The 7,916-nt window shown below is 31.8% G+C and overlaps 1 long non-coding RNA gene across 2 annotated transcripts; it reads right to left on the minus strand.

Annotated features, from left to right (window-relative positions):
* Positions 1-1,468: 1,468 nt before the first annotated feature.
* LOC132614731 (uncharacterized) lies at positions 1,469-4,594 on the minus strand. 2 transcript variants are annotated; one of them, XR_009572427.1, is made up of 3 exons: positions 4,306-4,594; positions 3,470-3,520; positions 1,469-1,544 (listed from the first exon to the last, which is right to left on the minus strand). It is a non-coding gene; the product is annotated as an uncharacterized LOC132614731 (long non-coding RNA). The 2 variants fall into 2 exon arrangements; XR_009572426.1 differs by lacking the exon at positions 3,470-3,520.
* Between the last annotated feature and the right edge of the window lie 3,322 nt (positions 4,595-7,916).

Here is a 7,916-nt window from a genome sequence, read left to right on the forward strand (position 1 = left end):
GTACTTAAATCATCTATCATTGAAACTCAAAATTAACCAATAGTCTTTCATTATCCTCACTTTTCTTTCATTTAGCATGTAAGTCTCTCGATACATACATGTGTATTTTAAGTCAATCATTGTAAATTTTTAATTTTAAATATCAAATTTTAATTGCAATCAAAATTGTAATTCATAACCAACTTAAACTGAATTAGACGAAGAAAAAAATATGCTGATGCCCAAACTGCAAAGAAAGGGGTGTCGTCTGACTTTCATTTCCTACTCATAGATCATTAGATATATCTCACCAAAAAATAAAAAATTTCCCATTAACTTTATAGATGAGTAAATTTATTATCGTTCCTATCCTTAAATTTTAATAGTCAAATTGATAAACAATTTTCAAGAGTTGAGTCATATTCTTACCTTCCGTTGTCGCTAGTACGTTTAAGGTAGTGTCATCATCATTCATTAAAAATCAACATTGTAAAGCCTGAAATTCACGAAGGAAATCAAAGTTAATAATTGGCACAAAATTTTGTTGTTACGTATTCTGATTATATTTATTGTACTTTTATCATAAAAGTGAAGAAATAATTAGCTTTGAGAGTCAAAATGCATAAAAGAAGTCTTCTATACAATTTATTTCAATACCTATCAATAAATAGAGAGATATCACATTAGCTTACCGAGATAAATCCATAAGATATCTCTTCGAAATATATACAACTAATTAACGCATAAATCAAATTAGAGGGTATTTGTTAATAAATCATAAGGCGTTGGACTGAAAATGAATTCAAATTCAAATCTGCATTTTTTGTATACACAAATTCTTGTATGATGCTACTGTAATAATTTTCAGGCAAAAAATATGAATTTTTCATATTTGATAAACGCTAAATAATGACGAATTACATAGCTAAATTTTCTATCAGTGTTCCTTCCTCATTTTCTCCTTTCTTGCAAGCTTATTTAATTATGCAATACTCAACTTCTCCACGAGGACAGATCGATTACATTTTTGTCTAACCTTAAAGCTTTGGACATCAAATTGGCATTGAATCGTCTTCGTTTTTCTCCTGCTTGAGGAAATTGATTGACATTATTGTGCTACTCCACACAATATAATGAAGGACAAAAAGTTATGAAAATAAGAAAGCTTTATAAGAATTTAAATTTGATTCCGACATGAATTACATGATCATGAATAAAAATTCAAAAAGCTTTAATTCTCAGTTAGTATTCATGTGAGAACATTCTTTCAACCCAGTGTGAATGCAATGTCATACTTTGAGATTCTGCTTTCAAGTCTTTAATTCATAATTCTTCAAATATTGTAAATGTAGTTTCTGAAACAAATTGGAGTTGTTCTTGATGTTCATCAATCAATACCCATCGGTAAATTCCATCCTATAAAATATCATTTTTCCATACAAATATAATGGAGTACTAATGTTGGAAGTAGTATATAAGAAATAACATACATTTCGGTCTGTCTCTATTCCATAAATAACTACTTCCAACTCCAAGCTGCTGTAAAATTTGCAATGTGAAAATAACTGCAAAACCAAAATAAAGCAAATCATGATCCCTCATGCGATCAAAAAAGGAAAAAATAATTACACATCATACGACAAAAAAAAAAAAAAAACATTTCGCATAGAAATGTAGATTAATCCCAAGGGAGGTCCAAGTAAAACTATTTTTTAACTATTTACCACAGATAATAGATTGACACGGTTTTCCACGCATTCATTCCTAAGAGCAAAATAGTGGAAAAAGAATAAGAAGAAATAACAATCCGCATCTCTATCACCCTCACGAGTCACGACCAATCATGGGAAAATATTTTCATCTTAATTCAAGCCTACTGTCCTCCTTATATATAGAAGATAAGATTGATTTGTTATCTTCTAATTCAAATTCAAATTTTTTTAAATCTCTTTCAAATCAAATTTTGTGTTTATCTTAATTAATATATTCTTATATTTCATTTAAAAATCAAATTTACATTTTTATTAACTCAATTCAAATTCGAATTAGTTTCATAACATCTTCTCCCTTTTCCTGTAATCTGTGCATTTGAATCAAAATCTGTAGAATTAAGGAGTAGTGATATAAGAAGAGTCCTATATTGATCCAAAGACCGATAGAAGTTGATATGTTTTAAAACTCAAGCCTTTATCCTATAAAATTTGGTTTAAAATTTAAAAAGCCTCATTAGTTATCTATTATTAATTGTATGCATACTTTATTGATTTTAAATTGTATTATCGGACATTGAGAGGAGTACTAAATTATTTGTTAGAGTAATTGAAGTGGTTAGGAGTCAATACTATAAATTGAATTAGTTATCATATATGCATGAGTTCTGAAATGTGCATAATTTGTAGAATTTTTTCTTTTCTTTTTGGTCTCTAGTTAAAATAGAAAATTATTTGGCAACAAAATATATTTTTCTTCTTTACCGTAGAATGAAACTTATACTACAAAAACAAAATAATTAATTTCTTATCTTGTAACATTTTCAATACTATTATGTTTATCTATTGGTAACTCAAATTTAACTTTTTTTCATCCAAATTCAAAAAGTTTATTACAATTCTTATTGAGTTTTTCCTAATTATCGCGTAAAAAATATACTCATTAATTTACTTATTGAAATACATTTTATACTTACGGGTAAATGTTTTTAATTACTTAGGTTCGAATTTTCAGATCACGTAAGCTCAAACTAAATTCAAAACCACTTGTTAGATAAGTAACGAATAAGAAGGAATCTCAATTTAAAATTAATAATATTTGAGTAAAAACTATATATTTCAATTAAAGATAAATCTTATTACATAACATTGTAAACTTTGTCTTAAAATTGCCAAGTGGCTTGTTATTAGATTGTCACTTGGCTTAACCACATTGTTTGTACATCTCCTTTTTTATATATATAGATTGTTTCAATATGTGTGCCATTATTATGCAAAGGCCAGGTTTCAATTCTTGCTAGGAATTTCATTCAGATCACCCGAACATAGATGATCGATAAAACAAAATGGACAAACTTTGAAAGAGTGAAGACCCATATTCTATTACAAAAGAAACAAAGATATTGCAGAATAAACTCACCAAAGCGAAGAGCTTCATTGGGAGTGGAACGAAGAGTGAGAGAATAGGGCTTTTACATGGATGAAGACGTGTGTTACTTCATCAACCCATACAGTCATTCATTAGCATTTAAAGGAGGATGAAGACATGTGCTACTTTGCTTGGGTTTTGGGGAAGACAATCACACCACAACAAAATAACTAAGAAAATCAAACAAAAAATAGACCTCCAAAAGCATACATCAAATCTCAGAAGCAGAGCCAGAAAAGAACAAATAATTAGAAACTCAAAATGAGAAAAGATCAGAGGAATTAGAGGAAGAACCAGGAGAGAAGTCCTTATTTTGTGACACAGCATACCCATTTGTAAATCAGGGAATTACCATAGTATATCCTTGTTCGTCCCCTTGTTCGGCCTCCCAAGTCTCCCATTTCTAATATAAAAAAAAAACGGCATTTCTAATATGTAAAAAAAACGGATTATACTCTAAAGAATCTAAATCAATTTCTTGTCTTTGAGACTAATGCAATGGTACTTCCGATTGATTGACATTCTCTAAATCAGTTTCTTGTCTTTGAGAAGAATGCAATGGTACTTCCGATTGATTGACATTTTCTTCCCGATTAGGTTGATTATGAGAGGCCAAATTTGATTTTGGTACTTTGGAAAATACTTCTTTAGTGACTTTTGAGACTGAATTATAGAATAAAAATTACTTAGAAGTAGAAAAGTAGCAATATAGCAATAATCAGCTAAAATAGCCACACCACAATACTTTCAGAGAAATAAACCAAACCAAATAGAATATTGCACAAGATTGAATAAAACCACAATGTCGATTAACACCTATGGCACAAATCAAATGCGTTCAAATCAAAATAAACTGACCACAAAACTAGTCAATGCTGGGCCTATAAATTTGGATGGCAATTGGCAAGAAAATCCAAATCTAACCCAAACAAGAGTAACAAACTAAGATTGAATGAATGTTTTTTTTTTTGGGTTTCAGACTAAACAAAAGAGAAACGGAAATCCACTTTGTAGAATTGTAGTACACTAGTACAGCACATTAAATTGAGCTTTTTTAACCCATTACAACATCACTCACCATGGAAATTAATTAGTGCAAAACAAAAATAACGTAAAAAAAAAAAAGGAAAATTTGAAGAGAGGAGAAAGAAAAAGACAACAAGAAATAAAGGGTGAAGACTAACTTACCGTTGCCATGACGACGACGAGCGATTGACGGAACAGAGGTATAAGCACGAGTAGAAATTGGGGATTTGTTTAATCCCTAATTCAATCCACTTTTGTTTTCTAGAATTGGGGATTTGTTTAATCCCTTATTGACTCTTAGTAGTCACGTTTTTTATATTAAAAATATAGTCCGTCGTCGTTTCACTTTCAACTCAGTTATTTTTTTTTTTTAATAGGCCAATGACTGAAGTCAAAAAAAATAAGCATGTCACGAACTGGGATCGAACACGCAACCTTGTTAGCCTGAACCTTTGACACCCCTTAACCACTCGGCTAAGCCCTCAACTTATTACAAGAGGTGTCAATAGTAGTACATATATGTATAAAATCAGAATTTCACATATCTATACAACGTAATTTTCCGGCGAAGGGGTGTCGCTTGACACCCCTCGGGACCAGGTAGCTCCGCCCCTGGAGGCAATAGTCCCTTCTTATGAAAACTATTCCTCACTATGAGGTTAGCAACTCTCCCAAGTTCAGAAATAATGTTTTTCTTCTCCTAATTAAATTCCTATTACTGTATTCATTGCAACAACATTTATGATACATAGCCTTTCAGTCCTTCTCGGTATCCTGATCTTTGGAAAGATTTAACTCACATTGACATTGTCGTGTGGCAGGTTCTTCATTCACAATGCATTCATACTCTAGATTCATCTTTGAGCTGAGAATTTTCATGCCTAGCTAAGTCAGTAGCAGCTTTTGCAGCATTTGTTTCATTGATAGTCTGCTTCAAGATGTCTCTCAATTTGAAGACTTCCCTTGCTGTTTTAAGAGACTCGTTGAGCTTAGTAGCCTTGTGTAGAGCAAGATCTCACTCTTCCTGAACTTCTTTTATACACGTGATGAAGCTCATTTCTTTCCCATTCCAAGCTAATAGTGACTCCTCCGCCTCTAATTTCAATCTCTCTGCTGTACTCCTATATAGTTCTTTTTCCTTTTTCGCTTCATCCAAAAGCTTTTGGTATCTAACCTTAGTGCTTTTGATAATCTCTTTCAAATTTCCAGCCTCTTTTTTCACTTGTCCTAATTCTAATTGTGTAGCACAAAGCTTCTTCTTGGCCTCAGATGCTTCGGAAGCAACTTCCTTCAACGCTAACGCTAAATCATCTAAGGCCTTTCTGCTCTTTTCTTCAGCCTCATTTGCCAACTTCATTTCGAGCTTGGATTCTTCACGTTCAATCTTGATTTGTTCAAATTGCCTCGTCTTTGACAACCAAGCATCAAATATTTTGGACTCTGATAATTTCCTGTTCTCCAATTCATCTTCTAATTCTTGAACCCTTCTTCGAAAATCGGACAACCAATCCGTTACACGAATCTTGAATGCTTTTCCTAAACTAGCATCTTTCTCAAGTAACTTGAGCTCACATTTTTTCGCCTTTTCGAGCTCCAACTTCAAAGACTCGATATTCTTGTCCGTGATCTTCGATTCTTCTTGTTTGTTATTAAGCAATTCCTTCAAAGTCTTAACTTCGGCATAGAATTCTCTTGATATTCCATCACTTGCTTTCATGTTGGCCTCCTGAGCTGCATGTTTCATCTCACTAAGTTCATTAATGGCTCTGCTCTTTTCTTCTTCAACATATCCTAATTGCTCTCTGGTCTGTCTCAAATCCTTCTCAAGTTTCTCCATTTGTTCTTGCATGACAACAAGTCTATCGGTCCGAGTCTACACACACAAAAAACAAAACAAAAACACTAATATTTTAATAGTTTTGGACAAAACCGTTATCTATAGTCATAAAAAAATCACTTTCCCAAAATGAAAAAAAAATCAAGAATTTATTTTCATAATTCCCTAAAATACACTTGAGTAAAAAGAATAAAGTGAAAAATATTATTCCCTTAGCATAGTAAAGAATGGGAAGTTCTAAGTATGGAAGTCGATTAGTCTTTTTTGTGTCGGTTTGACACTACAACTATCATTAGGCCACAATTCTGAGCTAGTTGGAGCCAGTTATATTAATCCTCACCGTTAACATCTCCATGTGCTTGAATTAAACATTAATCTTTTTGACATAAAAGTTGCAAAATTAGTACTAGTTGCAGATGGCATAAAAAGGTAATAATACCTGAGACGGATGCTTAACAGGGGACTTTCTTTCAAGACAAACAAGGGCACCTGAATCAATTTGTGATCCCAAAGCATCACATCTGCAAAGCTTTGATGCTGAAATAGTTCTTGAAATGATTGAAGAATGTCTCTTCTTTGCAGAATCATTGGACCCAGCTCTATAATTTCTCGAAAAACATCAAAGATTCAGTCTTTATGATCATGCAAACGAATATTATATAAACAAGATACAACACAAACCCATGAATCACAAATTCAGGACCGCAAAAGTAACAAATGAAATTCAAGAACACATATTTGATCCAAATAAAACATTGTCATCCTATAAAACTGAGGATGACTATAAATCCATGGTGGGAGACAAGTGTTCAAACCCGAAACAGAAAAATGTCAGTTGATCTTTTTATCTGTCTAAGCTTTGGTGGAAGGACCTATGGTAAAATAGTTAAGGTGCCCTCTAGTTATCCCAGACACCACCTCATAGAAAAAAAAAAATCGAGACAAGTATACCAGTAGCATGAAATAAGAGGTACCTTGACTTGGAACGTAACATCATGCGTATACTGTTGGAATCACTATTCGTTGAAGATTCTTGATCTTCCAAAAATCAGAAAATATATCACAAGATTCACTTTATGTTTGCTATGAAAATTTGTAGCCTGTGTATTACAGATTGGTGGTAGAGAGTGAAGACCCAATGGCTATGACAAAGTTTGCAGGTTTTATTTGCAACTCAGCTATAACGGCCAAAATCCATAAACTGCAACATATAACAAGTAAATGTTAAGAGACAACATGTAATTTAATAACATAACTTGCTTTTCACACAAATTAATTAACAGTTTCAACCGTGTATATCTAATTAGGTTCGTTAATATAATAAATGTTAATAAATGTGTTACCTTTCTAATAGTCTTAAATATGATGTGATCACACAAATTAAATAGTAAGATGCTCCCTGCTTCTTTCACTATTATATTGTTCCTAGTCCATGCCTTCTTTGGCATGAAAGATCAACTAATATTTTCTTCCATAACGATTTTTTTCCAAACATTTTTATATCATTTTTGCTATATGTGGAGCATGCTTGGTGCAGCATCTAACTTTGTCTAAGGGCCGGCAAGCATGAATTTTTTAATTTTTGTTTGTTTAATTAATGCTGAAATCTAATTCAATTTTATTATATTCTCTAGTAACTACTGCAATAAGTACCTTAAATATATTTTGTTGAGCTTTAAGTTGCAACAAGTGGACCTGTCCGCGCTTCGCGTGGTCATAAAGAAATATAAAATATGAACAAATATGAATTTTAGAATTTTTATTAAAAAAATACTTAATCAAACGTCTTTTCATTATTCTACCATTTTTAATTTGTGACTCTTTAATTAATTTATATATAATCTTTTGACTAAAAGAATATATTAGAGACATCAAGACCGAATATAAAACTACTATGATCGTAAAATATACAAAAAAAAAAAAAAAAAAAAAATCC

Source organism: Lycium barbarum, chromosome 10 (genome assembly GCF_019175385.1).
Source record: "Lycium barbarum isolate Lr01 chromosome 10, ASM1917538v2, whole genome shotgun sequence".
In the NCBI taxonomy this organism is placed as follows: domain Eukaryota; kingdom Viridiplantae; phylum Streptophyta; class Magnoliopsida; order Solanales; family Solanaceae; genus Lycium; species Lycium barbarum.